This window comes from Chrysemys picta, chromosome 16 (assembly GCF_011386835.1).
Source record: "Chrysemys picta bellii isolate R12L10 chromosome 16, ASM1138683v2, whole genome shotgun sequence".
NCBI classification, from domain to species: domain Eukaryota; kingdom Metazoa; phylum Chordata; order Testudines; family Emydidae; genus Chrysemys; species Chrysemys picta.
In genome coordinates this window covers 21,481,928-21,507,523 of record NC_088806.1, presented here as the reverse complement: position 1 = coordinate 21,507,523, position 25,596 = coordinate 21,481,928, and the positions used below count along the sequence as shown (strand labels likewise).

At 49.0% G+C, this 25,596-nt stretch overlaps 1 protein-coding gene across 6 annotated transcripts in view; it reads left to right on the top strand.

Annotated features, from left to right (window-relative positions):
* The window catches only part of LOC101947239 (opioid-binding protein/cell adhesion molecule homolog), an 847,277-nt gene that overhangs the window by 786,651 nt on the left and 35,030 nt on the right, over positions 1–25,596 (top strand). The gene's annotated exons all lie outside the window — the stretch shown is intronic.

The window sequence follows — 25,596 nt, the reverse complement described above, 5'->3', positions numbered from 1 at the left end:
GCCACAAAGGTTCTGTTGCTAAACAACATTGTGGCTTTGCTAAGGAAGCTCAGGAGAGTGGCGTGAAATAAGCAATAGGAAATTCATATGACCCGCTGATTATGCCATTTGGTCAGCAAGTTACTTTCGAGCATTCGAGTGGTATAACAGCCTATTGAGATCAATTCAGTAGGGAGAGAAAATTTTCAGTGGCTAGCTAGACAGATCCAACTTTGTTATGACTGTGCCTGTATCTCTTCATCTATGTACTTTATATGGCATCCAAATCACAATATTCAAACTGTAACCCAGATAAATATGATAATGGAGATAAATAAAGGAAAAATATTTGTATGAATTAAGATGATCTTTAAGAACTAACAGGAAAGATGAAAGTTAAAACCCATTCATTAGTGAAAGAATTCTCATGCTGTGGGCTCCCAATCAGATGTACTGGTTTAGGGTAGCACATTTGGGGAGAGGACACTTAAAACATGGATGCTTAAGCGCCACATAATACTTTCACACGGCCAGGATTGTCATCTGACGGCAATGAGTTTTGCTCAGGTGTGTCTGAGGGCATAATTTATCCTGCAGATCTCTTATTCGTAGTGATCATGCACAAGATGGAAAGCCCAGCGGGAGTTTGCATGGCTGGCAGTTTGGAAAAACAAATGTCTAGGCTTGTAAACTCAGCAAATCTGACATGGAAACCAGTGAGACAGAATGACTGAGATTTTCGAAAGCAGCTTGTGATTTTGGCTGCCCAACCTGAGGCCTGATTTTCAGAGGAAGGGGGCACAGCACTTCCTAACAATCAGCCCCATTTAAGGTAGCTCCGACGCCCGCCCCCCCAAATCGCAGCATCCAAAATCAGTCATCACTTTTGAAAAGCTTGGCCAGCCTCACACTGACATTTTTAAAGAGTCGATTTCAGGGCGGAGCCATGCTTTAAGGTACTGTGGATAGTGTTTGTAACTGTGGCCAATTTTTAGCAGCTATGTACCTGGTCCCACAAACACACCAGAGTTCCCATTAGCTGAATGAAGCAGGAGACCTGTGGGGGGGAAAATATGTGGTCATGTAAGTTGCACAAGCAACATGAGTTCTGGCACTTCCAAATTTTTGAGTGCTTGCCTTTGCAACCATAACATTCTTTTAAGTCTGTGCATGCGTGTGCATACGTACATGCGTGTGTAATATATATGTACATCTTTCCTGTCTAAACATCACCAACAAATGTGACTCCAGGGATGACTGGTAGGACACACTTGGGGCCTCCTGCTGAATATACCTGCCAGATCCAGATCCCCAGCTGCTGTAAAGGATCAAAGCTGCACCAACGTCTGTGGCAATGCATCCCTTTCCACCAGTTGTGGATATGCCCTGGCCGCCAGTCTGCAGGGGCCATGAGAGACCTGCAGTCGGGAGAGGGGACACAGGGCCCAGATAACACAGGCAAGGATCTGTGTGTAGAGCACAAAGAGAAAGAAGGAAAAATGAAGTTTGTACTCCGTCCTTTGCCCCTTTTCTAGCCCTCACTGCTGCTCCGTGCCCTGGGGAGGTCCCAGCCTTGGTCACTTTGGCCCTTCTGTTCCCTGTCTCTGAAACAATTGACTTTAATGACACTCATTTTCAATGATAAACAATTTCAAAGCTGGGCTGCACAAAAGGCTGGGACACACTGCAGGGAACAATGCAGCGTCAGCCAGGAGTGGCTAATGCGACCTGGGAGGTCATTTCCATCTCTATTTTCTATTATTATGACTCTATGGGTGTGATTGCTGACTGGCCCGGCGTCAGCCCTCTAATGGATTGAAGCCAGCAGGATCCTCCCACAGGCTACTCTCCCAGACCCCAGAGACCTCCGTATCTGCAGTCCCTTCCCCAGGTATGATTCAACAGCCCTTTTCAGCGGCCCATTGTGCATGCGGCAACAGAGCCTGGCTAATTAATTGGCTTCTGAATGCTAGACAGCACTCGTGGCATGTCCTAAAAGCAGGGAAACTGGATTGTGTGTGTGATATTTCACTTGCAACAGACTCGTCACAGGACTGCTCCCTAACCTAGTTACAGGATATGGTTCTCTCTTCAATTACAGCCGTGCTTGATCCCTTGCCAGTATCTCAGGCTCTGTACCCATAAGACATTCCCTCTGAAGAGCACAGTCTCTTCCTATTTCTTCTGCTTCATTTCCAGGGCTTTGCTTGGCAAGAACTCTCTTTCCTCTGGATTTGACATGTCTCCTGCCTCCCTGCCGGGGGGCCAGAGTGGAGAAAAAGCATCGTGGTATCCCCCCCCACACACACACACTTCCGCCCACAATCTCATAGCAACTGGGTGCCTCTGCTAAAACAATCAGCCAGGAAACAGTTGTAACCCACTCATCAGGAACGACCCCAGGATAGGTTAGATGCTGGGACTTAACTTCAGCAGTTGGCTCTATCATTGAGAGTAAAAGGGTATATATCTACAAGCTGCTAGCAGCAGTAGGTTCTTATCCTCTTGTGCGGACCAGCCACTAGAGGTGGACAGGTAACAAACCCTGCGTGAGTGGATGACATAATGCTGGCATTTAAATAAAAGTTGTTAGTCTTTAGGATCAATGCACATTTGAGATGGAGCATTCGTACATATCTTAGACCTGTTGTTTTGGTCTCTCCTTAGACGCAGTCTGATGTCCCTGCATTCGTTTCATGCTCTCAAGATTATCTAGGCAAAGTGCAACTTTTTTTTTTTTTTAGGTGAAAGTTTAAATCTTGCAGAATGTGATGAGTTATTGGACAAAGCCTTTTCCATGTGACCCCTCCACCCCAGCTCCATCCAGCCCATGCATCTCCCATATGGGTTTCTATTTCTAATTTGACTGTTAGAAGCCAGGTGATGTGACAGGCTTCCAAACAAGCCACAAAAACAACAGCAACAGCAACAAATACTGGGGGGGTGATATGTTGTAGACTGGGGAATTTCATCACAGCCATTGTACATCCATCCAGGTCCTCTGTGTCAATTCCCTTCCCGTGTGTTGCACCTAGCCCTGGGCCGAGCAGTGAGATTGTGAATATTGGTGAGCAAGCTCAGGAAGGCAGCTATTCACAAGACGACAGAGCCTTCCCTCAGCTCATGCCAGCAGTCATGCTACCTGGAGCTGAGATCTTGTCAGATCTCATCAGCTAAGGAGGGTTGGCCCTGGCTAGTAGCTGAATGGGAGATCTCCAGCGGGAATCCAGCTGGTGTTGGCGGTTCAGTAAGCTGCCTCTCTTCCCTCTGAGTTAGTGCCCCAGCGTGATGCTAAGGGGTTCTGTGCTGCTGGCAGTTCCTTCTCTTGGATAAAACCCTAAGGCCTCGTGGTAATTAAAAATCTCATGGCATGTTTCCCAAGGGCACTACTGTGAGCCCTGGTGCCTTGGCCAACTTCCTAGTTAGGTTAATTACATTCTGCCTCCCTAAAGGCGCGCTGCACTCACAATTGGAGACAATCTTTCCCCTCACTTCCTGTCTCAAACTATTGCGTTAAACAGCTTCCCCACAGAGGTGCTGAGACATTTGCCTTTCTGCGCTGGCTGCTGAGATCCTTGCGTAGCACTTTGGGAACCGCGTGGGTGAAAGGCATCGTAGAAATATACATTCTTTTAGAACAGCGTGACAGATACAGAGCTGCCAGACATGATTCTGACAGCTACTGAGCCAAGGCAAGGTGGTGGCGGGGGAGGAGAATGTGGACTGCATCCATTTTCTAGCCCCATCTGTTCCTTCCATTCCTTGGTGAGGTCCGACTCTTTCTGAATTACGTTTCTGGTTCTCGGATTTGAAATGTCGGATTCCGATGCTCCCTGCTCACAGACCCAGTTATAACCTGATTGCAAAGCGGTAACAGTTGTGCACAACCCGAGCCTGGGGCCAACTCTCCCTGCGCATGTCTGGTGGCCTTGCTAGCGTGTTGCCACCAGCTTGTCCAGCCCTCTGTTCTACAGGATAGGAGAGTGTGGGTGAGCGGACTCTGATTGTTGACATGCAGATGCCTGGACATTCTTTATTTTGATTTCACCGGGTGGTCACTCCAGAAGATGCTCTTCATGTTCAGCCCCTTCTGCCCTACTTCAGCAAGAACTCGGTCTGACCCATTGCTAGCCGACAAGCAAGTGAATCTTCCTTCAGTCCCCAGCATCTGCATTATTTCTCTCCTTGATACAGTGTGTGGATTTAGGGCGGATCTACCAGTCTTGGAGGTTGAGTCCTTAGTGCAGGCACAGCACAAGGCAGAGGGAGCGGCCCTGCAAGCTTCCCCCATGCTGACCCACTGATGTGTCGCATCCGTTCACCTGGAGCCATGTTCAGTCTTCGTGCTCTGTTTGGTTCTTGGCCTCTCTGCTGAGACAAAGGGGGAAAGGGCAGTTACTGCCAATTGTGTTGGTGTTTTTCTGAATCAGATTGAAGCCCACCAAACTCACTTCATGTCATCCACCAAACAGCCAAACAAAGATAAATACCAACCTAAGCTGAATTTGAACAGTGACAGGGATAAAATGCTCCCTTGCCATTTACCAAGCTCTCTGTCTTATCTACCCTCGGTTCTCACTGTGGTGCCCATCACCGTAGATCTCCTGAGTCACCCATGTTGTAATCCATGGGCCCATTCTCCAAATTAGACGCTGGGAGTCCAGTGCTTACGGTGAGAGACCTAACTTCTGACGTACTGCTTCTTGCATGGGCACCTAGGTTCCTCAAATCATGCCATGTAGGCAGCTAAGTTGTGGCAGGAGGCAGCTAATTTTCAGCACTCAAGTTTGAAAATTGGGACCATGCTATGGGGGAAAAAGACATAATGACTTATGGAACTGGAAGTCTTGTAGCCTTAGGAAGGCTGATCATTTGCTATCATTACCGATCACATTTGGGCTGCTGAACATATTATACGTCTGCAGGAAAAAGGTGTGTCCTGTGTGGGAATAAATGTACATTGAAATGGAGTGGGTGATACAGTGCTTGCCCCCAGCGTGCCATGCTCTCAAGAATGGACACAACGTCAAATGAAGTGGGTGCCAGTGGAGCATCTTGTTCCTGAGATAAGGTACCCCAGGTCTCGGTATGACATCAGATGAAGAGGTTACCAAAGCAATGCTTTGTCCCTGTAACATCATGTCCTGCTTTGTAGCCTGCATCGAGTTACAACACACAAAGGCAGCGGCTGAGTCCCTGAAATGCTCTGACCTAGTTACCATGGAAAACTTGTGTATTCTTGGCTTCTTTTTTTTTTTCCACATGATCTGCAGAATTACAGAACAGGACGTCTTTACTGCTGGGAAGTATAAATATTACTGAGAGATGCTCATTTTCTCGGCATGTGATGATTATTACCAGAGATATGCAAGAGGACTTCATTACAGAACATTGTCCCTCTTAACGAGCCCTTGGAAGTCTTTTATAGAACACACCATGAATAAACTTTCTGAGAAGTGATTAGTTTTAACACTTGGGTGTCTGAGGGCCCACCACGTACCTAAGGAATTATAAAATATCTGTGGAGAATCAGAGAGACAATGTGGCTAAGGTAATATCTTTAATTGGACCAACTCCAGACAGTCTGTTCTACTGGCTCATTTTTTGCCCTTCCAAAGTATCTCAATACTGGTTGGTAGGACTGTCATCTTCTGTACTTGGAGGGAATCCTGGGTGTGCCCTCATGCTGCCTGCACATGCCCTAATTTTTACCTGGAGAGGTCATCATTTTCTGGAGTATGACGGGAACTCTGTCACCACGTTTTTTTCAGTTCTGAACTTACCACATGCTCCTCCATCCGTGCACTCCCAGCCCCTGAGTTGCAAGGTCCTCTTCCTGCCTGAGATGGGAATTAAGTTGAAATGATTCTCATTCTTCACTGCACCTCACCTGGCCTGGAGGGACTACCGTGTCCTAGGAGAATGCAGTGCCCATGTTCATCTTCAGTCCTGGGCTTCCCACACTAAGGATGGATAGTCTGGCTCTCTTGACAGACACGCAGGGGTCAGTGCAAGACAATAAGAGGTCCTGCAGTTGGTACAGATGTTTGACATCCTGAACCCATTGCTGTCCAATAAACACTGCTCTGGGGCCTGATTCAGCGCCCGTTGAAGTAAATGGAAATATTTCCGATTGTGCCCCTCATTGTTCATGCACTTTAGGGGAGGGAAAACACAGTCTCCATCTTGAGTGGCCTGAACACTTTCCCACAGTTCCACAGAAGGCAAAGAATGAAAGAGGCTTCATCTGTAGACAACTTTGTATCCCCGCTTCCAGAGCGCAATTTCTGCCTCCCTAACAATGAGCCTTCAGACCAGTGGATGAATCTGTTATCAGCTTGTGGCAGGTTGAGAAATAATCTCCAACTGGTAGCAACAATAGGTGCTGTATCTCAGGCCAGGTAATGAGGAGTCTTTAAACTGCATCAGCTCAATTTTATTATCCTTTAGTTTTACACTTTCCAGCTAGGAATATTCTTATCTGTTCTTTTCTTTTTTCTTTCTTTCTTCATTTTCTTTTTTTTTTTCCCTATTGCAACTATCTCTTTTGTTCTCCCCTTCTTTTCACAAAAGGAAGATATGAGATGGCCTTTTCCTTTTCTTTTTCATTAATCTAAAGCCAATGTATGGGAATAAGTTTGTGTATGTATCTGTAAACACATGCACACATCTGTATAAACACATACATATATACACTCATTAAGCTGCATATGAATATATATGCATGCACATGCAGAATTGAACCTCCTTTGGCCTCATTTTACAACATTTAGGTCATGTATATATGAAAAAGTGTGTGTGTGTGTGTGTGTGTGCGCGCGCGCGCATAGAGGTAAATATAGACAGGTGTCAATATATAGAGAGATAGAGACAGGTGTATGTGTGTATGTTGGACTTTTTTTGTAACTGTATATAAATACACAGACTCCACTTTCTGCATTTAGCTATGTATCTTTATATCTCTACACACACACATACACACACACCCCTCTCTCCCTCTATAGATTGTGTTTGTGTGTAGCTGTTGAGAGCAAGAGAGAGAGAGACACACATATGTGTGTGTTTATAGTTCGATAGGTACGGAGATGTGTCTATGGAGAGGTGTGAGTAGGTAGGCATAAGTGTGTAGATAGATATTCTAGGTGTGTATGTTTACAGGTATGTAGGGGTAGGATTGTGTGCGTCTCTGTGTCTTATCTCCCCAAACTTCACCTTCTGGAAACTTTTGTCATCATAACTTTTTTTTAAACAAAGTAAAAGGAAATAAAAATGGCCCAGCCCTTCCCCCATGCTCCTTCAGCTAGAGGCGTTAAGAGGGCTCTTTCAATTTATCCCTTTTTAAAGGATGTTTCTTATTCCGCCGGGGATTGGCCACGCTTGATAAAGTTCTATTCTTGCAGCGAAGCCGCTTGGATTTTCTTTCAGGACATTTACCTACTCCTTTCCCCTCATCTGTGCTGCGCGATGAAAAAGGCATCCCTCAAGCAAAACCACCAAGATAAACATCCACCCGCCTGCACAAAGAGGCCAACTCTCCAATGGGGGGGGGGGGATGCTGCGTGTAATGTGTGAAGAGCCACAGAGCAGGGGGGAAAACTCATTTCAAGGTATCAGCAGGTGCTTTGCCAGCTCCCAGCTAGAATTCCCTCACCCACAGGTCCCAGAATGAAAGGAGAGCCAAGAGAACCGAGAGAGAGGGGAGGAAGGCAAGACAAAAGCGGCCGCACGAGCCAAACAATAGGAAACGGCGGTGAAAGGAACTCATTACGAGCTGCCTGCCTTGCTCTGCAGGGATTTGTGGGACAGCGAGGGAGTGTTTCACGCTGGAGCCAGAGTCTTCTGTCTGCCCAGCAGGTTTTTACCGCATGGAAAAACGGCATGGAAAGGCCAAGACCACGCTGTGCTGCTGTCCAGGGCGGGGAGGGCAGTTTCGGGAGATGAGCATATTTCTGAGAAGCCGTTAAATGCTGCGGGAGTCACAAAGAAGAATTACTCTTCAAGCTCAGGGACAGATAAACCATCTCGAATGTCCCTGGACAGATCCTTCCCATGTCTCCCACCAGGACATAGGAACAGCCAAGATACCGGCCTCTCCTGTGCAATCTCTTCTGGTCTCTCCATGAGATTTGGTGCATGCTGTTTCCATCAGCGCTAAGTAGGGACACAGCCATGTTGTATGTATCCAGTAAAGCTACCTGGCCTTTCGCTTAATACCAGAGATAACCCTGAACTATCACCTGGACTATTGCTATGAACTATATTATTTAGTGTTTTTCAGTGCCCAAATGTGCTAGAAGACCCCTATATGTATCTATATAGGCTTGTGGTTATGGGAGTGGACTTGAGGCTGAGAAGATCTTGGTTCAGGACCCAGCTCTGCAACAGATTCCCTGTGCAACTGTCTCCCTGTGCCTCAGTTTTCCTATCTGTAAAATGGGCATAATGGCACTTCTCTAGGGTCAGAAGGCTGTTGTGAGGTGAATGTTTGTGGTGCTCAGTTACTATGCTGATAGGGGCCTACCTAGACAGGTAGAAGACACTTTTCCTGACCTGAAGAACCTCTCCAATCAGCCCTGAAGTTGGCTTCCATAACCCAGATCCCTCGGATCACTACAGTTTATTCTCAGGCCAGTGGGTTATTCCTTTCAGCCACCTGCTTTATCTCATTGTTTACACTCAAGTTGGCCCAGCTGTGGTTTCTGGTCCTTCACTCTTTCCTGTAAAGAGTGAGAGCACGTCATGTGGCATTCCTGGTTCTCCCTGGCCTGGGAACCTCAGAGACTAGTAGATGCTGTGAGCTCGTGGCTTGACTTCCAGTAAACACCTCATTAACCAGACATGACTGAGCCATCCATCCCGTTTGTAGCAAGAGCTGTTTCACAGTCACTAGCTACATTCTAGATTGTAAGGTTGGGTCTATCTAATTAAGATATATTGTTCTGAGTTGGTCGGCGGGGAGGGAAGGTTGCCCAAGAGGTTATGAGGCATGGTAATTGAAGCTGTGTCCTTGTGTGCCACATTGTGGGGAGATTTGCTGTCAGTAAGACAGCGTTTGGTCTCAGCTACGCTGATGCTAATCCAGCGTAACTCCACTGAAAATGAGATCCGAATCTGGTTCCGTTCCTTAGTGAATAGCTTCCCGGAGGCATATTCTGAATCGGAATATTCCCAGGAGCCCGTTGATGTTCAAGGCTGGCGATGAACAGGCAAACCCCCAAAGGTTCCCTTCAAATAGCACCCTAGAATTTCGGAGGCTTCTCCAAGTGTCTGTGGTGGGTAAATCCCTTCAGAGCTGGATGTGTCTGGGAACATTTCCAGTACTTCCTGCTCCTAATCCAGAGCTGGGTCTGCCACAAACAATCCCCTGCTTGATCCAGAGACCCCCTGCTCCAGGCATGTCTCCACCCCCACTGACCTACTTTCAGCCTAGATAGGATTTGGGTGCTCAATGGGCCACCTCCTGACCCCTTGCAAACTACAAGGCCCCAGCCTGTTCTCAATGGGGCCCTACCTCAGAACAGGGCTGGCTGGTCCCAGGCCCCCTGGTCCTTAAAGGGGCAGACCACTGGTACTGTCTGAAAAGGCAAGGCGTGTGCCAAGGTAGAAAATAACGAAAAAGAAAAAACAGTTACGTGCCGGGCAGGGTTTTGGGAGGAAGGTCCCACAGGGCTGCCCATCGCCGTTCTGGGGCGTGTGAAAGGGTCCGAGTTAGCCAGGTGCTGAGGCTGAGTGCACTCAGCCCCTGGCGGAATCCAGGCCCTCATTTTCTGAAGCTCTCCGATGAGTTTTGCAAAGGCTGCTATTTTGTTGAGCTATCCGGATGGCTTGGGATCCTCCTGGTGGTTGTCAATAAGAAGGTCAGGCAGTTTCTTCCAGGGGGGTGATTCCTCTTGTGCGGCTGGGATGTGGAAATTATATAATCTCCCTCCCCAGATTGCAAACACAGACATGACTGCTGGTAGCTACCGGTCAGTGGGGACGTCGTACCACTTGTGCTACGAGTGTCCTTTTGTTTGCGCAGTGGGCATGACAGCCAGTCACCTGGCAGTTCACGCGTACCAATGACCCTCTTACGCCCAGAGAAGTACCTGCAGCAGCATGCATTTGCTTGAACTGTGCAGAAGGCCGGCTTTCTGCACGGCCAGCTTGAATTTCCATTGCCTTGTGATGCAGAGGCGGGGCACTGACCTGAGTTTTGCAAAGGGTTGAACTAACATGGCTTCCTTATGAACAGTGACTCGTGTGAACTCTGAGTGGACCTGATTGTCCTAGTGTAAATCAGAAGCAGCTCCCTTAGCACTAGGGGGGCTGATTCTCTGCTGCCTTGCACCTTTTGTGTAGCCATTTGCCGCCGTTCAAAGTGAGCGTAAAACAGAGCGGCTGGCATGCAGGGAGAGTTTACCACCTTCTTTGCAAGACGACACCAAGGTGCAAAGTGGCGGAGGATCAAGCCCAGTGGAATGACACTGGTGTGCGTGAGATCAGAACTGGGAGTGGAAAATGGTGTCTAGGTTCGGTCCCTGCTCTGCCACAAGCTTCCTTTGTGACCTGGGCAAAGTCATGTAGTCTCTCTGTGCCTCAGTTAAAATGGGGGCACTAACTCTGCCCTACCTCACAGATGTGTTGTGAGGATAAGTCTGCTAAAAACTGTGAGGTGTGGTCAGCTATTGCAGTGATGAGGGCCAGATAGGTACCCAAGGTAGATTGGTGGAATTGGGCTCAGCAACCTAAAAACGGTGTTTTCAGAGTTAAACAACCTAGTTACAAAATTAAGTGAGGGGGGAAATAATAGCAGAAGGAGAGAGAAAGGAAAAGAATCAGATAGAGGCAAGGGAGAAAAGATTATTTTTTTAGAGGAGTTTTGAATATAGATGGTGAATTTTTTACTCTGGTTTTGTGCCATACCTGCATGCTTCTGCTTGGAGCTGTCTCAAGTTCTCTTCCTCAGAGAGCTCTCCTGCTCCTCTATATCACTGTGATATAACCCTGTTTCCCCTCATCTGCATATATGCCTTCATGGGAGAGTGCTGAACTTGCTGATTAATACTCTATTTGAAGAGTATTTCTGGTGGGATTATCCATCTCAGTATTTCAGCCAGGAGTCACTGGTGCATCTCACTGGGTTGAGAGGAGCCAGCCCTTGGCTGCTAGCAATGATTTGCTTGGTGCATTCTGATGTGAGATTAGCCTGTTGAAGGCACCCAGCTTCCCTTTCAGCGGGCTGGGAACCCCCTCCTGAGGAATTGCTGGGTGCCCTGTGATAGGAAATGAACCAGCCTTTCATCCACTCACTGAGACATTAGCTCACAGGCAAACCTGGTCAGAGAAACTCAGTCCTTTCCCCGAACTATCCTACTTCCCGGGCCCCATCCTTCAACATGGGGTAGATACAATGTCCTGCTAGCAACCTGCCTACAGCACACTTCAGTTTCCCCTCTCAGATAGGCCGTGTCTGCCCACGGAAGTTGCACTGATTTAACCAAATTGTGGTAAAAACTCAAATTTACCACTCCAAGTCAAACTGATAGAAGCAGGGTTTAAATTGAATTAAGAACATCCATACAGGACTTTTCACCGGTTTAACAAAATCTGCTTTAAAACGTACCTTTAGTTAAACCCAGCGCAACATTGTGCTTTCAGCTTTGTCTTCACTCCAGGAAGAGGAGTGTTTTTACATTGAGACAGCAGACTGGAAAGAACTATCTCCTGGTATGATCCTAGAAGAGACAAGGCATGGTGGTTTTTTCCTCAGCTAGCTACATCGAGGTAAAAAAAAAAAAAAAAAAAACAGCTGTGTCTTATCTCCCCTAGGATTTTAAATCAAGATGCCTCTCTCAAGGTAGCTGTCTCTGTGTAGAAACACACCTCTGTCTGCAGTGAACATGTAGCCTTAGACTGAGGGTTTGATTCTACACTGCCTTTCACTTCATGGGAACTCTTACAAGGTAGGTGTCAAATGCTACCGGATCAGAAGCCTCCACTCATTCACACCTCTGATGATGCCTTTATACCCACCTGGCACTCACTCTGCACAGGTGTAAATAACTACACAAGTTGCTAGGCAGTGCAGAATGACTACCCAAGATTTCTGGGCTTGATACCTCCAACTAGGTCCCTCCCTGAAGCACTCTGCTAATCCTTCCCCCCCCCCCCCCGTTTCCCCCTGCCCTCCCGCCCCCCCTCCCCCCCCCCCCACTCACTTTTGAGATCTGTTGCCTGTGAGATCCAGGGCCAGGATTTAAAATGCTTTGCACTACAATATTGTACTTAGTTGTCCGAAGGATGCTGATTTTTGGGAGATGACTAGTTGGTAGGTGTCTGGACGCCACTGTTGTCTATTGGAATCATTCCTTTGTAGTGAAACCGGTTGCAATTCGGAATTGACACAGACTTTGAAGCTGTCACTTCCCTTTCCCTCAGTGTCATCATATTGCCATTCGATTTCCCTGAGCATTTCTCTTGCATGAGAACATTTTGGACTTTCTCTCTTGCTGTGCCGGCTGCGTTGTTAGAGCCTCCGTTGGCCAAGAATTTGTTGCCAGGTGATCGGAACTGGGCACAACCTCCGGAGGCTGAAGTCATTGGCTTTACTGCCCCGCAAAAAAGATGCTCCTTGCCCAGCTGCTCTCCCGCAGACTCCATTCCAGTCCTGTAAGTCTGCGCTCCCTCCTCAGAGGTTTACTATCTGTAGAATTCCTGAGGTTTTGGTGCTCAATCTTGCTTTTATTTCCTGCGATGCTGCAAAAGACCTGTTTATTTTGTTGTGTGTCCTTGAGTTACCATAGATTGGCCATCCCCGGAGTTCCTTAGGGCTTTAGCTTGCGAAAAGGTGACGTGCCAAATCTCTAGCTCACTATTCCAAATTCAGCCCCCAGGCAAAAGTCAATAGCGTCTCTGGTGGCATCTCTGTGTTAAATAAACTGGTGCATCTCAATAACAAGTCTTTGTGGATTGAACACCTGCCTATATCACTAAACCACAATTGACACTCACTGAGAGTTGGTCTCTATTAAGAAAATTTGTCCCACTATAAATTACACCAGTGCACACTCCTAATATAGATGCCTCAACCTGCCCAAGGTGGGTCTTACCCTGGTTTACCTTAATTGAGTAACTTACTTAATATAAACCAGTCCATAGCAGAGAGGCCAGGGACAATATGGGCTATAGGACTTTAAGGAAGAGAGTTCTATCTCTATCTGCACTAGAGAAATTATTCTGTTTCAGCCCGACTTGTGTTAACGACACAAGTCGTGGAAGTCCTGGGGCAGAGAGATCCTCAGCATTTTAAGCGTTACGTCAGTTAGACTCACTCTGAGCAGGCTCAGATGACACAAGGCTTAAAATCAGAGGGCTACTGACATGGTGGGATATTTTGATGTGTCCGTCACATAGAGAGGCTATTGGTGTTGCTGCTTGGGGTGAATGGGCAGAGTACTGCATTCCTGCTTGCACTGCCGTTGCCTGGACTGTACCGGGACCACCAGCTGCAGAACATTTTAATAGTAATATGTACTAGGGTGGGGAGGCTGCCTGGAGGCCAAACCATTTGAACTGGATTGGGAACAAGGGGGCATACATTGATCTGGGAGCCACTCATGCCTCCTCTTGATGGTTTCCCCACAGATGGGTTCCAGTCCTACCATCCTGACTCAGGCAAAAGCCATTCTCAAGTGGCTTCCATAGGAGTTTTGTCCAAGTCATTCTATTCTATTCAAGCTCCTCGTGCAAGCACCTTCTAACAGTGCACTAAGCAGGGTGATTAGCATCTGTCATGTATGTTGGGTTTTCCCCTCCGATCCCTTTTCCTCTCCTCAGGGAGGAAATTGGCTTGTTGAGGGTTTGAGGGTTTTTAAGGGCTGCAGGACTGGGCTTCGTCTATCCTGGGTTAAATTCATCCCTCTATAGAGAACCGGTGCAAGTCCTACGCACGCTGGGGGCTTGAGTAGTTCTGGCCTCCTGCACCGGGGTGAATTTCATCCTCTGTGGATAAACAAAGGGCGTCAGTTGCCAATTCTGTCAAATTGGCATCTTGCCCTAGCAGTAAATTCACTTCAGAAATTACAAGTTGCAACAAGAACAGGGATCTGTTTATTCCTTTGTAGTTTATGCCTTCCACTGTAGTGCAAACTCCCTGTCTCACCAGGGGCGGGTAATCATTATCCAGTTCTCATTTTGCATGAGCTGGCTTCATAACCCCAGCAAGGTCTGCTCTGTCTTGCCATTTTAATCTCAGCCATTGATTATTAGTATTAATAGCACAGCTCTGCTGTGCAGGGGTTCAAGTCCTGTGAAAAGCGAAGCTTTAGGAAGAGAAGACGACTCTGGGGAAGGGGCTGAAAGAGATCAAACGCGAAGAGGAGCAATAGACGCGGCAGTACCCTGAGCAAGGGTGCTAAAGCCCGTAAAGTGTAGAGAAATGGACATGGTGACGTGGTCAGGGAGCTCCGATTAAGAAATGTCAGGTTCTCGGTGTTCTGGAGCGCATGGAGACAGGGCGAACCCAGCCACTCCTCTCCTCTCCCACAATTGGCTGGTGAGGGTGTGAGGGCCAGGTAATCCCCATCGCAGCGTCCTGATGTGGCATGCAGATATCTCTAGGGAGGCCGGCCAGGTGCCATCACACAGCAGGCTCTAGCAGAATGAGGAATGGCATGGAGGAGTCAGGGTCTAGTTTTAGGGGAAGTGATCGCGCTGAGCATTAGAAAGCGGACAGTTCCACTAGCCCAAAATGCTGCTATTTAACCCTCAGATGTAGTGCTAGTGTGTGTTGCCCTATCCTGACTGGCCGGATGGAGCTATGCATGGACTTGGACTGACATGGGCAGGGGGATCCGGGCTTTGGGTTTGAACCTGTTCTCCCCACTTCCTCCATTCTCTCAAACACCCTCCTCCTTTCACACAGCCCTGAAATCTTCTGTAGACCCACCTCCCTTTCTTGCCATTTTCCTGTACTCTCATCCCAGCCCCCATCCACCACATTTCAGAGGATCCAGCGGGGATCAGGGGAGGAGCGTTTGGAAAATCTGGGAGCTTTTCTGCAGCTTCCAAACGGCACATGCGCTGTGCACCCTGGCACACACTGGAGTGGGGATGTGCAGAGCTGCAGCTGGGTGACTTACAGCAAATAATGTGTTACATTTCTGTGTCAGTTCCACACGATTAACCACCGGTCATAATTATAATGTACAGCGCCCTTACGTAGCTGCTTCCTTCGCTGATTTCCCTGGGACGACTGCTCGACACAAGTCAGTGTGTCCAAATCAGGCCCATTGTAGTTATGATCTGACTCAATTCAGTCACACAAGCAAACCCGACCTATAAGTGCAGGGTAATAGCCTTTATATCCCTTCGCCATAAATGCCCTGACTCAAAGCACAGGCTCACCTCTGTTCTTAAAACTGATGCAGAGGTTAAGACAGTGCTACCTGCTGCTGCCCCCTCCTGGATGGAATATGTCTACTCACAGGTATATATCAATTTGCTGTATCCGCTGAATGGGAGATACTGTTCCTTTAGCTCAGTGGATTGAGGCTCGATTGTCCTGAGTTCTGTTCTCTGCATTGCACCTCTGTTTAGGTAAAGCCAGAGAATCAGGACAACGGCTCCATTTAGAGAAATGTATCCAGTTATTTCTTGGTCTCAACATTTCAGCTGTCAGCAGCGCACAGTGGGAATATGACGTAACCACCTCCACGGCCCCACTGCAAGCACAGATCGCATCAGCCTATGCCCCAGACCTGGCTCGCAGCTGCATTGTGCATGGGCTAAAGGCTCCACCACACCAACAGTGCCGACCTTCCGGTGTGGCGTGTGCTGCGCCGGTGGGAGAATCTCACCTGCGAAGTGGCATCGCCGGACCCATCCCACACTATCCCCTGCTACCAGCATGGACAGGGTGTGGTTGGAACGCGCCAACGCTTTGTCGAGACTCTTGCATTAACTTCTTGGTGCCAATGTAAAGAAGAGCAGCCCTTTGGCTTCTTCAGTTTATGCCCGGGGACGGGCTACATACACAATGGCCCCAAGATTGGGGGAGTGCAAAGCTAAACTTTCCATCTCCTTTGGCCCCATCCCGACCTGGGTTTTGCACTCCTAAAATGATTCTGTCTCCTCTGTACTAGAAGCTGGAAAGCTCTTCACGTGGGAGTGGCACGTGGGCCAAATAATCCACCGTCGGTGCAGTCTCCCTCATACAACCAATGACATTGTAGCATGCAAATTAGCTGTAGAGTAAGGGTCGTGATTGGCTGAGTTACTGCCAATCTCACAATGGCACGGCATAGACGTATGCCTTACTTTAGCTGTACCATGCGTGGGTGTAACTGGTGAAGTCAGAGTGGCTGAGAACTTAAAAACTGGACGGTAACAGACCACAAAGCCCAGGGATGATTGAACCTGGGGATAGTCTGAACAAAGAGTGCTCAGCCATGCTTGCAGCTGCTTCCATCGCTTCACAATGACTCACCAGGCATCTTGGGCTTCTGAGTGACAATCCTGGCATCTTATTACAGGTTACATTAGAGCCCAGGGGCCCCTGTTAAGACCAGAGTCCCCTGCCCCCAAGATCTCATAATCAAAACAGACAAGAGAGAAGGTGGGAGCAAGGGTGTATTAATAGCCCAATCTGACAGATGGGGAGCTGAGACGTAGATTAAGTGATGTGCCGAAAGTGACGCAGTGTGTGGCATGGCTGGGAACTGAACCTCACTCTCCTGAGTCTTAGCCCACGGCACTGTCTTTCTTCTCTAAATGCATACTGCAGCCATGTGGAAGGGTTGTGACTCGGGCATGAATACATCTATCTTATCTGTGTCCCCCTCCAGTCTTTCTTCTGCCGCTAAACTTGTCTCTCCTTTCTCACTTCCTACTGGGTCCATCGCTGTCGTATTTCGGCAAAGGGATGACTTTGTACCTCCCCCACCCCCACACCATCATAATTCTGAACAAACTAGAAACAATTGATTTTCCTGAAGGAAAACCTGCTGGAGGGAAGTCAAAGCCCATTTAATTCCAGCCCACGAGACGGCGTTTCATTGTCCTATCAATGAATTGCTCACAATGCCTAATTTCACTTTCTGTAATTAGCACAAGTGCATCCTTCTTTTTTTTTCCTCCCTCACCCCTCCACCCCCTGCTTCCTTTTCACAATGTCATTGGTAATTCCAAGAAGTTAATACCTGATTAGTAAATATGATGATAAAAGAGTTCTGGCTGCATCAAGGCCTCCATTTACAATCCGCCTCTGATTGAAAAATTACGTTCAGTTCAGTAATAATTGATGAAAATGGGCTCCCTTCTTCTGCAGCTGATTTGCTTTGTAATTGTGATTTAATAATGTAAATATCACTTGTTTTCTTCTGAAAATGAATTGCTTTCTGATTTGTTAAAGCAGGCTGCTCTGCGCCTGCCTATCTTCTTCCTAACCGGAGACCAGCAGGCTTGTTGGCAAAGGATTTTGGGAGAGCAGAACCATTAGCTGACTCCTGGGTGAGGAATTGGATGCGGGCTGGGGTGCCTAGGGTGGGCAGGGTACAGCTGCCGCAGCCCAGCCAGTGCTCTGTCAGAAAGCACAGCACTTCCTGGAGGTCAATAATGGTTCTTGCATCGCACTTTTCATCTCTGGATCTCAAAGAGCTTTACAAAAGAGAGCAGTGCTGTTATCCCCAGTTTACAGAGGGGGAAACTGAGGCACTGACAGGGGACATAATGTGCCCAAGGTCATGGAACAGGCCTGTGGTAAAGCCAAGCATAAAACCCAGGTCACCTGAGTCCCAGGCCATATCCGCTGGACCGCACTGACGCTGTTACACACGTTGCAAGCACCATATTGTGCCCTGCCCCTATGCTGGGGCAGTAAGGGGCGGGGACTCCTTGTGTACCTGTGCGGGGGCTGGGTATCATTTGTGTGCTATTCTCATATCAAGGTGTCCTCTCCTATATAGGCAATCAGGGTACCACTCCAGGAAGATTCCTTGTGATGGAGTGTACCAGGTCTTCATCACCCGCCCATCCCCCCATTGGAGGCCCTGCTGCTCTGCTAAACCCTGCCCCCCAAAACTCTGCCCCCCAAAACTCTTTGGTTTATAATTGTCCCTGAAGGGCAGAAGGAGCTTCTTCTAAGTCTATTGCCCCCCAGAAGGTGTGGTTTGCACTGTGGGACCTGGCCGGTGGGCCGAGCCACAGAAGCCCTGCAGAGGCAGGCAGGCGGGCAACCTGCATCAGGGGCTGGGAGCTGAAGAGCTCAACCTTCGAAGCTCCTGATCTATGACCATGACTGAGACATGCCATGCAGAAAGCCCCAGCTCTGCGGGGAGTGTTGGTGCCTGCTGCTAATGGGAATCCCCAGAATGGAAGCTGATGCAGAAAAATCAGAAGTCAGCTCCCAGACTTTTCCTCCTGGCCACCTTTCACCCCTTGACTCTCTCTTTCTGTTCTGTCTCCTTTGCCACTTGTTTGACTACCAGGACTTGAAATAGGTGGAGAACTGCCGTTCAGGATTGAACTGCGTGCATAACACTGTGTGAGGGACAGGGCTGGAATGGCAAAGGGTTGGGGGGTGCCGATCAGGATCTCAGTAATAAGTAGAGTGGCGTGAGGACTCGAGACTTAGAGCATCGGGGCGAGGCTGAAGGTTAGGAATGAGATGAGCTAGGAGGAACAGGAGTGAGCCAGGAGAGGGGTCTGCAAACATGCCAGGAAAAACAGGCTACGGGGAGGGAGCTCAGGACTGGGACAATGAGGTCAGAGGTAGCTGTAGTTCAGGAATGAGGCGGGAGTGATATTGGCAAAGGGTTGGGTCAGGGAAGCTTGCACAGCACCATCCTGCTCATGGCCGGTTCCAGCCAGCCCTGTCCATCCTTCCCTATGGAGTCCTTTCCCAGCTGCTTTACTCACTGCTGGCACCGGAGAGGTATCAGGGCAATGGGTAAATAAAAAGGCACCCTCCAAAAGCAGGGTCCCTTTGCTGAGACGAGCAGCCCTGGTTCCGGGACCAGGCCTGTGTCCTGCGGATCATGCTGTCCTTTGGTGACATGATCGCTCTGGAGTGTTCTATTGAACAATGAAATGAACATCATGTCACTTGCTGATGCAAATCTGCCAACGCTGCCGCCGCTGTTAGTGGGTGTTTTGCCTGGGAGCTAATACAGGTAATTTAAAGATATTAACGAATGCTGTTAATTAGCATCATTATCATACCGCTAGGGCTATGCACAGACAGATAATCCTGCCATGTCAAAGTGTCTCCAATAAAACACCTGTAGGATGAGGGAGAAGGAGATGGATGCACTCAGCGCTGGAGGACATGCTAGGACTGTCTTGGAGTTTGGAGCGAGAGAACCTGATCTTAGCCAGATGTGCTGGATAAAGCAGCTGTTGATGATTCCAAAAGGGAAGCAGGAACGACTTATCTAGAGAAGAAAGAGTATATTCTGGACCGAGCAGTATAATTTGCTCTCTCTTGTAATGCCCTGCGTTAACTATCATACTGGCTTTGCATGGGTTTGTGATATTGCCTTTTTAGTGACTGCCTCACAGAGAGGAGAAGGGACCTATTACTACAGATTCCTGTTAAGGGAGTTCTCTTTTAGCTCCAGTGTTCAAGGCCTGTGTTTCTAGAAATGAAGGAGATACGCATCAGTGTCCGTGATTTCCACAGTAATCATCTGCCTATGCAGCACATGGATCCATTGTTATCCTACCGAGTTTTCTGATGATGTCGTGCATGTTCCAAAACTTTAGAGCAGAGAAGGGTCACAAGCTGCAAATTCCAGATCTGGATCCAAACTTCCCCTAAGGTCCAGGGCTCCTTGGAGACAGGCTTTTGGGTTGGTCTATCATGGAGAGCCAGCCAGCAGTGCAGTGTGGATTCTGGTGCAGATCCAAACTGCTCTGAAGTTTGGGATGCTCAGATAAGGAATTGGAGTCCGGAGCCCTCTCGAATTATGATGTATCCCATTCCATTCCAGCAACGGCAGAAACATACCCTAACTCCCTTGTTCTCCTTGCCCACCTATCTCTCATTGAGCAGAGCATGTGCCGTCTCCTCTTCCTGTTTACAAACTGCTGTGTGATAATGTCCTGGCAAGATCGTTTCCATATGCTGGACACAGACTTTGGACCAACTCAGCAGAACTGGCTGCAGAAGAATCCATCTGAGGCTTTACTTGAGTCTCAGGGAAGGCTGGTTGAGTCTTGGTGGGCCAAATCCTCCTTTGCTTGTACTGATGTTGCTTCAGTGGAGTTGGCCTAACGAGGGGGAATTTAGCCCCGTCCGTTTTGGTTAGTGTTATAAGGACAGGGGGGTGGGTTGTAGGCAGTAGAGCTGCCCCTTTCAATAGTGACTCCTAGCATAATAACTTAAGGCTTTCGGAAACCGGAGGCTCCACCCTAGCAGCCTTTCTGCATCATTCACTGCCCAGCCAGAGCCAGCTGACCTTCTGGGTTTCCAAAGACCCTGTTCCATCTGGGCATATCAGTCAAGATATTCATCTCCCCTAGCTGGGCTGCCCCTGCCTTTCTCTCACTGTGTTGATTCAGGGCTTCCAGTATCTTTAGCTGTATCCTGTTTCCATCTGGCTGGCTGGAAAGGTCATACAGATGTAATTAATCTGCAGCACTGGGGCTGCCTTGCCAAGAGGACTTTGCAATTATGTCGCCCGTTGCCTGCTAGCATCTCACAGGGCTTTATTGAATTCCCACCCCACGCGTATGAATTAGAGCACTAGTAGGACCCCCGAGGAAGGAGCTGTCTCCAGAGAGGTCAAGCCACTTACCTAAGCCCACACAAGTCTGAGAGGGCTGGAACTAGAACCCAGGAGCCCTTAGTCACAGTCCTGTGTTCTACCCGCTGGGAAGCTCTAGGGGCACCCTTCAGTTAATGGAATATGAACCTCCCTCTGTTAAGGACATGCCCATTTTTAAAGCACCTACTGGATCTGCGTTGCTGCTGCCGCCCGGTGGAGTTGAAGGTGTTGTTTTCAACCTACCGGGCATTTTATGCATTGCTATTACTGTTTGTATCGGACCAGGACCCCGTTGTGCTAGGTGCTGTACAAACAGAACAAAAAGGTGGTTCCTGACACAAAGAGCTGCAATCTAAATAAGTTACTGGGACCTTCCCGTTCCGCACCCCACCCCTTGCCACACGGCTGGAGAGATCGCCTCTCTCCTCTCCCCCCATGCCACATGGCTGGAGCTCCTGAGTTTGATCCCCTGCACTGGGTTCTCCATGAGAACGGAAGGTTCTGTCCCCTCCCGGACTGTGACTGTTCACCTCCACGTTTCTTCTAAGGAGGGCGGGGTCATGCGTGTTGTGTGCCCGAATCTCCTCCTCCTCCCCAGAGTAACAGCTCCCATCACAGTCACACATCGGCCTTAGGGTTCCCGTGCGCCTGGGCAGCAGCAGGAGGCTGTGGGGGGGAGTTAGTGAGCAGGAGGGAGGGGAGCCCTGCAGAGCCCAGTCACATCTGCTGCAGTCAGAGATGCTCGCGCTCGTCCCACATCCCAGACAAAGAGCCGCCTCCTCGCTCCGCCAGCCAGCAGGATGCTGACCCCGGGGCGCTTTCTCCAAACCAGGCTGACTTCAGCACAATCCAATCACTGGGATTAATTAAGGCGAAATGAAACAGTGGGTTTATCACACTTTTCATTAACTCCGGCGTGGTGGCGTCTCCGGCGCCCGACAGGGATGAAATGCACTGCAGTGCCCGTCCTCGCACTTAATTAGCGAGGGGAATCCGCTCCTCCATTGCTGCAATTAGATTCCCAAATGGCGGGGGGCAGAAGGCTGGTAGCTTGGAGAGCTCCCCCCGCAATATCCCTCTTTCCCCTCCTCCCCCCCCCCATAACCCCTGCCTTCCCCTCCTCACTTCACTGCGTCTCTCTCCACCATTGTGCCCCCTTTTAGGCCTCTGTAGTCCTGCCTCCCACATCGCATCAGGTACTCTAGCAGCGGAAGCGCAGGCTGTTGTTGGTGCTAAACTCAGGATGACAATGACCCGGGCTCTCCAGAACAGTGCGTATCTGGGCAAGAGGCCCCAGTAATGCCAGATGCTGGGCCTGGACAGCAGGGGATGGATCGCTTGATAATTGCCCTCTTCTGTGCTTGATGATTGCCCTGTTCTGGTCATTCGCTTTGACACTGCTGGCACTGGCCACTGTCGGAAGACAGGATACCGAGCTATATGGACCGTTGGTCTGATCCAGTATGGACGTTCTTAGGGTCTAAGGGAAGGCTGCAGCCAGCAGGCTCTGTGCTTCCCTTTTCCCTTCGTGCTTCTGGGTCAGGCTTCATCTCGGAGACCCCCTTACTGAAGGGCCTCAAGAGGTTCAAGGAGATGCCTTAGAGGGCATCACTTAGGTGAGATAGGAAGAGAAACTTGCACGTCTCAGGTCAGCTCCCCTGAACAGGTGTCTGCATGGGAGTGAAGAGGGTAGCTGGAGGGAGGCGTTAGACCAGCTAGAGCCTAGTGGATTCAGTACTGATGAAAGGAGACCAATGAGCAGCGCTAGGCACCAGTGACCTTTGTTTATCCTAAGGGAGGCTGGGGCCCTGCTTCACATCAGTCAGTCTGTGAGGCACCAAGCAGCACATCCCAGTTCAGCCTGTCCCTGAGAGACCCCCCCAGCATATTTGTCATCCAGCCAGACGCGGGGGGCACGGCGCGTGACCCGGTGCGCGCTGGCCGGCTCCGGCGCGACCCCCCCACTCCATGATTGATGGCCCCGTGTCTGTCACGCAGCCTCCGTCTGAGCGCGCCCATTTGTATCCTTGTAGATCCTTATCTCTCTAATGTAGCGAGCTGGGCTTATCTCTTCCCAAGGCCCCTTCTCCACAGAAAGAAATCACCTTGGTTATTTATGTATTTCTGTCACCGGCTCGTCGAATCTATTTTCTTTCGCTTCCAATCATCTTTTATAGAGATCACCGGGCGGATAGGCCAGGTCCATAATGACCCCAGGATTATGGGATCATTACAAAGAAGACTCACTTACAAAGTGTCGTCGTCACTCATCCACTTCATCTCCCCCCCCCCATCATTATTTTTTGTCTTCCCATAACACCTTCCCCAACCCACGCTCTGTGAGTTTCCCTCTCAGGGGATGGTTCTGTCTTCCAAGCAAGGAGGGTTTTGCAATCAATATTGTTATTTCCTGGTTTGAAACGCTTGGTATTCCTGGTGTTAATGTCAGCAAGGGATGCTGGAGCTGTAAAGGCAGTGAATCTTGTGTGTGGTTTTGCGACTAATATTTATGTTCCGGCATATGAAAATGATTGTGCAGTGATCTCTTATGCTTTGATCCTTACTGGTTAAACTAGGACAGGCTTGGTCAGTATTTGGGGATATCCTATTATTTCAGCAGACTCTTCTCCCAGTCTCTGGCAGACATTTTTCCCTACCTCACCAACCAATTTCACACAGCTGCTTTGAAAAGGTCCGGAACTGAATTAGCAGTCGGGGTCCGCAAGTCAGGAAGGAAGTGCAGTGGTAAAGCTCTGTGCATGTGCGTGTGTTATGACTGAGATAGCAGGGGGTATTTCAGCTGAGTCCTGGGGAGCCCTGGCAGAGAGACGTGGAGAATCATAGAATCATAGAATATCAGGGTTGGAAGGGACCTCAGGAGGTCATCTAGCCCAACCCCCTGCTCAAAGCAGGACCAATCCCCGCCTAAATCATCCCAGCCAGGGCTTTGTCAAGCTGAGCCTTAAAAACCTCTAAGGATGGAGATTCCACCACCTCCCTAGGTAACCCATTCCAGTGCTTCACCACCCTGCTAGTGGAGAAGCTTTGTCTGGTTCTAACCTGGTGTCCATGAACTTTAAAATTCACTGTTCACAAATTAGACTGCAATGTGGGGATTGTTTTTTACCACCTAATGGCGTATTTATTCAGTGTATAGAGATGACCCCACATTTAGAGGCACCCTCTAGGATGGATTAGAGGGAGCATTTCAACATCCAGCCTTCAGATCCTCATTGTCCGAGCAGAGCAGCCGTTAGAACAGTGATTCTTGAAACGTATGGCTCTCCTTGGCTCCAGTAGGTTGAGAAGAGCTTCTCCTGCCTGGTCTAGGCAGAGTGAACAGAACAACTGATGCATGTGATGCAAAGCAGCCTGGACATCATTGAGCAAATGGACAAGGAGTTGCTGTTGCTTCTATATCAGCGGGAGAGGGATGCTGGGGGAGAGGGAAGAAGCAACTGCTCCATTCAACCTCTGCAGACAGAATGAGTGGGGAGGAGGAGAGAGGGAGCAGAGAGCCCCGAGCTAATCGGGGTGTTACCTCCTGATGTTGACTTGTAGTGTGAGCCCCACGTAGCTGCACCAATAGGGGATGCCATTTGGTCACGGTCACATGCTGCCATGAACTGCACTGTCGGGACATCACAGTCTGATTCTCTTGTGTCTCTCAGTGACCACGTCACTGGCAAAGATACTCTTCAACTCTGAGACCTGCTGGCTAGAGTTCAGGATCTTTGTAGCAACACTGCAGCTGTTATAACCCAAAATGTATTTACCCTGGAAGCGCTTCAGGGCAGGGCCTGACTACTTCTCTGTGTTTGTACAGCACCTTGCACAACGGGACCCTGAGTAATAAGAATAACCACACGAATATAGCAGCAACCTTTAGGTTCCACAGAGAGGGCTGGAGTACAATAGTGATAATTGTCACATAGTGACTGGCATTTGCTGTTCTCTGGCAATTTGTTGTAATGATACTGTGCTACATTTTCATGCTAGGAATACTGCAGGTAACTCATGTCGCCACTGCAATGAAATACATCCTCTTCTCCTTGTTTGGAGAGTGACCTGTAAACATCCCCACACTGCCAGCCAAGAATAAGCTCTTATATTTGCCATCCTTTCCAGACGTCCCAAATTAAACCTCTGAGCATCCCTGGGAGGCCGGGAAGTATCACTATTCCCATTTTACAGATGGAGAGACTGAGGCACGGAATGTGACTGGCCAACACAATGTCTGGATGGCAGAGCTGGGAATAGAACCCAGGAGACCTGACTCCCAGTCCCACTTTTTCGCCAAGAGACCATTTGTTAATAATAATTTAGTCCGCAGCCCCCAAAACAATGGAAATGGTGGGGTTTTTGACGGGGGAGAGACACCTGCCCCGTGCAACACTGGGAACCCAAACGCAACAGCAGGGTGCTGATGAATGACCATGGGAAGTGATACTGACCAGTTTAATATTCTGCCCCAGCGGATTGAAATGCAGAACAGTGAGCAAACCGCATAAATGGCAACAAGCCGAGGAGCTCTTTGCATGTATTTCAGGTATAATAATCAGTGGCATTGTCAGTAAAACAGATTAGGATTATTTTACAACGGGGGATAGATTCTGCGCTGCGGCTCATGACGTATGCAGCATGGACGGCGCAGCCCAGGGGGACGGGGTTGGCTTTGACTCTGCACTGCTTTGGGAACATGTCCCCTAGGATAAATTTGAGCAGCTCCTGCGGTTGTAGCCTTCCCAGAGCTGCCTGTAGTCCATGCACTGGCCCAGAATAGCTGTAGCCCAAAGCACTGTGGCTGCTCCCCTGCCTAACCCAAATGCGACCCCAGCCGAGCCCCTGACATGCTTACATTGGCCCTGGC